Here is an 8,152-nt window from a genome sequence, read left to right as displayed (position 1 = left end):
ACATTAATAACTTTCTGTTGTAAAATAATGTACACATTACTCCATTGGTTTAGTTCCAATAATATTACTCATGGCCTACAGTAGTTGAGAAATGTAAACATTACAATATAACTATATTTAATAGGTATATATAATTTGAATTTCAAGTTCTCTCTCGTATTTTATTGTATTTATATCTGAGGATATCCAAAAGAGGTTAAAATTTAAGAAAACAATCACTTTGCTTCATCTGATTTATAAATAATAAACTTCACAATGTTTTAACACATTTATAACCTTTCTGTTGTATAATAATGTATACATTACTCTATGGTTTAGTTCCAATAATATTCCTCATGGCCTACAGTAGTTGAGAAATGAAAATATTACAATATAACTTCATTTAATAGGCATATATAATTTGATTTTCAAGTTCTCTCTTGTATTTTATTGTATTTATATCTGAGGATATCCAAAAGAGGTTAAAATTTAAGAAAACAGCCACTTTGCCTCATCTAATTTATAAAAAATAAACTTCACAATGTTTTAACACATTAATAACTTTCTGTTGTATAATAATGTATACATTACTCCATTGGTTTAGTTCCAATAATATTACTCATGGCCTACAGTAGTTGAGAAAAGAAAATATTACAATATAACTTCATTTAATAGGCATATATAATTTGAATTTCAAGTTCTCTCTTGTATTTTATTGTATTTATATGTGAGGACACCCAAAAGAGGTTAAAATTTAAGAAAACAGTCAACTTGCTTCATCTGATTTATAAAAAATAAACTTCACAATGTTTTAACACATTAATAACTTTCTGTTGTATAATAATGTATACATTACTCCATTGGTTTAGTTCCAATAATATTACTCATGGCCTACAGTAGTTGAGAAATGAAAATATTACAATATAACTATATTTAATAGGTATATATAATTTGAATTTCAAGTTATCTCTCGTATTTTATTCTATTTATATCTGAGGATATCCAAAAGAGGTTAAAATTTAAGAAAACAGCCACTTTGCCTCATCTAATTTATAAAAAATAAACTTCACAATGTTTTAACACATTAATAACATTCTGTTGTATAATAATGTATACATTACTCCATTGGTTTAGTTGCAATAATATTACTCATGGCCTACAGTAGTTGAGAAACGAAAATATTACAATATAACTTCATTTAATAGGCATATATAATTTGAATTTCAAGTTCTCTCTTGTATTTTATTGTATTTATATCTGAGGACATCCAAAAGAAGTTAAAATTTAAGAAATCAGCCACTTTGCTTCATCTAATTTATAAAAAATAAACTTCACAATGTTTTAACACATTAATAACTTTCTGTTGTATAATAATGTATACATTACTCCATTGGTTTAGTTCCTATAATATTACTCATGCCCTACAGTAGTTAAGAATTGAAAATATTACAGTATAACTTCATTTAATATGCATATATAATTTGAATTTCAAGTTCTCTCTTGTATTTTAATGTATTTATATCTGAGGACATCCAAAAGAAGTTAAAATTTAAGAAAACAGCCACTTTGCTTCATCTAATTTATAAAAAATAAACTTCACAATGTTTTAAAACATTAATATCTTTCTGTTTTATAATAATGTATACATTACTCCATTGGTTTAGTTTCAATAATATTACTCATGGCCTACAGTAGTTGAGAAATGAAAATATTACAATATACTATATTTAATAGGTATATATAATTTGAATTTCAAGTTATCTCTCGTATTTTATTCTATTTATATCTGAGGATATCCAAAAGAGGTTAAAATTTAAGAAAACAGCCACTTTGATTCATCTAATTTATAAAAAATAAAATTCACAATGTTTTAATACATTAATAACTTTCTGTTGTATAATAATGTATACATTACTCCATTGGTTTAGTTGCAATAATATTACTCATGGCCTACAGTAGTTGAGAAATGAAAATATTACAATATAACTCCATTTAATAAGTATATGTAATTTGAATTTCAAGTTCTCTCTTGTATTTTATTGTATTTATATCTGAGGACACCCAAAAGAAGTTAAAATTTAAGAAAACAGCCACTTTGCTTCATCTAATTTATAAAAAATAAACTTCACAATGTTTTAAAACATTAATATCTTTCTGTTTTATAATAATGTATACATTACTCCATTGGTTTAGTTTCAATAATATTACTCATGGCCTACAGTAGTTGAGAAATGAAAATATTACAATATAACTATATTTAATAGGTATATATAATTTGAATTTCAAGTTATCTCTCGTATTTTATTCTATTTATATCTGAGGATATCCAAAAGAGGTTAAAATTTAAGAAAACAGCCACTTTGCCTCATCTAATTTATAAAAAATAAACTTCACAATGTTTTAACACATTAATAACATTCTGTTGTATAATAATGTATACATTACTCCATTGGTTTAGTTGCAATAATATTACTCATGGCCTACAGTAGTTGAGAAATGAAAATATTACAATATAACTCCATTTAATAAGTATATGTAATTTGAATTTCAAGTTCTCTCTTGTATTTTATTGTATTTATATCTGAGGACACCCAAAAGAAGTTAAAATTTAAGAAATCAGCCACTTTGCTTCATCTAATTTATAAAAAATAAACTTCACAATGTTTTAAAACATTAATATCTTTCTGTTTTATAATAATGTATACATTACTCCATTGGTTTAGTTTCAATAATATTACTCATGGCCTACAGTAGTTGAGAAATGAAAATATTACAATATAACTATATTTAATAGGTATATATAATTTGAATTTCAAGTTATCTCTCGTATTTTATTCTATTTATATCTGAGGATATCCAAAAGAGGTTAAAATTTAAGAAAACAGCCACTTTGATTCATCTAATTTATAAAAAATAAACTTCACAATGTTTTAAAACATTAATATCTTTCTGTTTTATAATAATGTATTCATTACTCCATTGGTTTAGTTTCAATAATATTACTCATGGCCTACAGTAGTTGAGAAATGAAAATATTACAATATAACTTCATTTAATAGGCATATATAATTTGAATTTCAAGTTCTCTCTTGTATTTTATTGTATTTATATGTGAGGACACCCAAAAGAGGTTAAAATTTAAGAAAACAGTCAATTTGCTTCATCTGATTTATAAAAAATAAACTTCACAATGTTTTAACACATTAATAACCTTTCTGTTGTATAATAATGTATACATTACTCCATTGGTTTAGTTCCAATAATATTACTCATGGCCTACAGTAGTTAAGAATTGAAAATATTACAGTATAACTTCATTTAATAGGCATATATAATTTGAATTTCAAGTTCTCTCTTGTATTTTATTGTATTTATATGTGAGGACACCCAAAAGAGGTTAAAATTTAAGAAAACAGTCAATTTGCTTCATCTGATTTATAAAAACTAAACTTCACAATGTTTTAACACATTAATAACTTTCTGTTGTACAATAATGTATACATTACTCCATTGGTTTAGTTCCAATAATATTACTCATGGCCTACAGTAGTTAAGAAATGAAAATATTACAATATAACTTCATTTAATAGGCATATATAATTTGAATTTAAAGGTGTCTCTTGTATTTTATTGTATTTATATGTGAGGACACCCAAAAGAGATTAAAATTTAAGAAAACAGTCAATTTGCTTCATCTGATTTATAAAAAATAAACTTCACAATGTTTTAACACATTAATAACATTCTGTTCTATAATAATGTATACATTACTCCATTGGTTTAGTTCCATTAATATTACTCATGGCCTACAGTAGTTGAGAAATGAAAATATTATAATATAACTCCATTTAATAAGTATATGTAATTTGAATTTCAAGTTGTCTCTTGTATTTTATTGTATTTATATCTGAGGATATCCAAAAGAGGTTAAAATTTAAAAAAACAGCCACTTTGCTTTATCTAATTTATAAAAAATAAACTTCACAATGTTTTAACACATTAATAACTTTCTGTTGTAAAATAATGTACACATTACTCCAATGGTTTAGTTCCAATAATATTACTCATGACCTACAGTAGTTAAGAAACGAAACCATTACATTATAACTTCATTTAAGAGGCATTTATAATTTGAATTTCAAGTTCTCTCTTGTATTTAATTCTATTTATATCTGAGGATATCCAAAAAGGGTAAAATTCAAGAAAACAGCCACTTTGCTTCATCTAATTTATAAAAAATAAACTTCACAATGTTTTAACACATTAATAACTTTCTGTTGTAAAATAATGTACACATTACTCCATTGGTTTAGTTCCAATAATATTACTCACGACCTACAGTAGTTGAGAAATGAAAATATTACAATTTAACTATATTTAATAGGTATATATAATTTGAATTTCAAGTTCTCTCTCGTATTTTATTGTATTTATATCTGAGGATATCCAAAAGAGGTTAAAATTTAAGAAAACAATCACTTTGCTTCATCTGATTTATAAAAAAAAACTTCACAATGTTTTAACACATCAATAACTTTCTGTTGTATAATAATGTATACATTACTCCATTGGTTTAGTTCCAATAATATTACTCCTGGCCTACAGTAGTTAAGAAATGAAACCATTACAGTATAACTCCATTTAACTGGCATATATAATTTGAATTTCAAGTTCTCTCTTGTATTTTATTGTATTTATATGTGAAGACATCCAAAAGAGGTTAAAATTTAAGAAAACAGCCACTTTGCTTCATCTAATTTATAAAAAATAAACTTCACAATGTTTTAACACATTAATAACTTTCTGTTGTGTAATAATGTATACATTACTCCATCGGGTTAGTTCCAATAACATTACTCATGGCCTACAGTAGTTGAGAAATGAAAATATTACAATATAACTTCATTTAATAGGCATATATAATTTGAATTTAAGGTTAAAATTTAAGATAACAGCCACTTTGATTCATCTAATTTATAAAAAATAAACTTCACAATGTTTTAATACATTAATAACTTTCTGTTGTATAATAATGTATACATTACTCCATTGGCTTAGTTCCATTAATATTACTCATGGCCTACAGTAGTTGAGAAATGAAAATATTACAATATAACACCATTTAACAGGCATATATAATTTGAATTTAAGGTTAAAATTTAATATAACAGCCACTTTGCTTCATCTAATTTATAAAAAATAAACTTCACAATGTTTTAAAACATTAATAACTTTCTGTTGTATAATAATGTATAATAATAAGTAACTATTATTATGTATACATTACTCCATTGGTTTAGTTCCAATAATATTACTCATGGCCTACAGTTGTTGAGTAGTAAGACTATTACAGTATAACTTTATTTAACTGATCTATAAAATTTGAATTTCAAACTTCACAATGTTTTAACACATTTAGAACAAATGATAAATCCTAAATCAATATGAGAACCTGTGTTATTTGTTTGTCTACTTATTTAATAATATTGTAAAATAGATGGCGCTGCGGAGGCATGTTAAATACATAATTCAAACATTAAACTGAGCCACAAGTTGTTTTTTATATAAATTATGTTTAACAATTTGTTGTAAATCTATTTTATTCTTATAGTTGTAATAATATTATATAATTAGTTTTGTATTCATTTAAAATTTGTTTGGCCGAGTTGCTAAAACAAACACTGATAAATAAATAAAATAAATGTTGAGCAGTTTACAACCGAAGATATCGTAACAACGAGCGCGTATCTATTATAAAATCAGGAATGTCGAGTTACGGTCATAAATTAACTATTCGCAACTGGAAATAACCGGATCGATAGAAACTTAATGGGAATATATTATTCTTGACTTTTTCTCGGTTCCGTTTCATTATGCGTGTGTCGCAATCGCATCGAAACTAGGTAAATGCAGTATGCGTTAACACATCCATGCACCATTCGTTGATTAATTTTCTTCTTTCAAATCGACGATTAGAAATCGAATATTTTGGTACACTGGAGAGAAATCAATGAGTTGAATAATAAATTTATTGTTGTTTTGGGCGGGGAACCGTTTAAATGTTATTGGAAACGTTCAACTTTTGTTTAGATTGCTTATTTTGACTTTAATTAATTCTATTAATAAATAAATTGTCCATAAATTGGGTCAGAACTTATTTTAATTAGTTAGAAGTAATTGATAACATAAATTTAATATATGAGGACCTTAAATAATAACAAATATAGAATAATAATTTTAAAAGTTATTCAGTAAGTAACTAATTAAATGAACTTGTTTAAATTATTATTTTTTAATAATAATATATAATAATAATGTAATATAATATTTAATATATATAATTATAATAGTATCATTTATATATTTATTGTATAGTTGTTATATTGAAGTTGTTATAATATAATTATAATAAAAAAAATATCAAATATATATATATATATATATATATATATGATATTTTAAAAATTAAATAAATATCTAATAAAATAAATCTTTAAACATATGATTGAAAATATTGAAATTTTGTTTAAATTCCCTTTTTTTAATCTTAATTATTTCAAATTAATAAATAAATTATTTTATTTAAATATTCATGGAATGGTTTCCAAAAATGGGATGAAAGGTTACTTAAAAAACTGAATATAATTACTAAAATAATTTTATTATCTGAAGACTTTAAATAATAACAGAATGTGAGTTTTTTTATACATAATAATAATTTTAAAAGTTATTAAATATGTAACTAATAAAATGAATCTTTAAACTTATCATTGAAAACATTGAAATTTTGTTTAAATTCCTTTTTATTTTAATCTTAATTATTTCACATTAATAAATAAATTGTTTTATTTAAATATTTATTGAATGGTTTCCAAAAATTGGGAAAAAAGTTACATAAGAAACTTATCTGAAGACTTTAAATAATAAAAGATTGTGAGATTATTTATATATAATAATAATAATTTTAAAAGTCATTAAATAAGTAACTAATAAAATGAATCTTTAAACTTATCATTGAAAATATTGAAATTTTGTTGAAATTCCTGTTTTTTTTTAATCTTAATTATTTCATATTATTAAATAAATTATTTTATTTAAATATTCATTGAATGGTTTCCAAAAATTGGGTAAAAAATTATTTAAGAAACTTAAAATAATTACTAAAATAATTTTAATAAGTTTTTATATATAATAATAATTTTAAAAGTCATTAAATAAGTAACTAATAAAATAAATCTTTAAACTTATCATTGAAAATATTGAAATTTTCTTGAAATTCCTGTTTTTATTAATCTTAATTATTTCATATTATTAAATAAATTATTTTATTTAAATATTCATTGAAGGGTTTCCAAAAATTGGGTAAAAAAATTATTTAAGAAACTTAAAATAATTACTAAAATAATTTTAATAAGTTTTTATATATAATAATAATTTTAAAAGTCATTAAATAAGTAACTAATAAAATAAATCTTTAAACTTATCATTGAAAATATTGAAATTTTGTTGAAATTCCTGTTTTTTTTAATCTTAATTATTTCATATTATTAAATAAATTATTTTATTTAAATATTCATTGAATGGTTTCCAAAAATTGGGTAAAAAATTATTTAAGAAACTTAAAATAATTACTAAAATAATTTTAATAAGTTTTTATACATAATAATAATTTCAAAAGTTATTAAATAAGTAACTAATAAAATGAATCTATAAACTTATCATTGAAAATATTGAAATTTTGTTGAAATTCCTGTTTTTTTTAATCTTATTTATTTCATATTATTAAATAAATTATTTTATTTAAATATTCATTGAATGGTTTCCAAAAATTGGGTAAAAAATTATTTAAGAAACTTAAAATAATTACTAAAATAATTTTAATAAGTTTTTATACATAATAATAATTTTAAAAGTCATTAAATAAGTAACTAATAAAATGAATCTTTAAACTTATCATTGAAAATATTGAAATTTTGTTGAAATTCCTGTTTTTTTTTAATCTTAATTATTTCATATTATTAAATAAATTATTTTATTTAAATATTCATTGAATGGTTTCCAAAAATTGGGTAAAAAATTATTTAAGAAACTTAAAATAATTACTAAATTAATTTTAATAAGTTTTTATACATAATAATAATTTTAAAAGTCATTAAATAAGTAACTAATAAAA

Source organism: Aethina tumida, chromosome 6 (genome assembly GCF_024364675.1).
Source record: "Aethina tumida isolate Nest 87 chromosome 6, icAetTumi1.1, whole genome shotgun sequence".
Lineage (NCBI taxonomy): Eukaryota > Metazoa > Arthropoda > Insecta > Coleoptera > Nitidulidae > Aethina > Aethina tumida.
The sequence above is the reverse complement of the archived record's forward strand: the minus strand, read 5'-3'. Positions refer to the sequence as shown.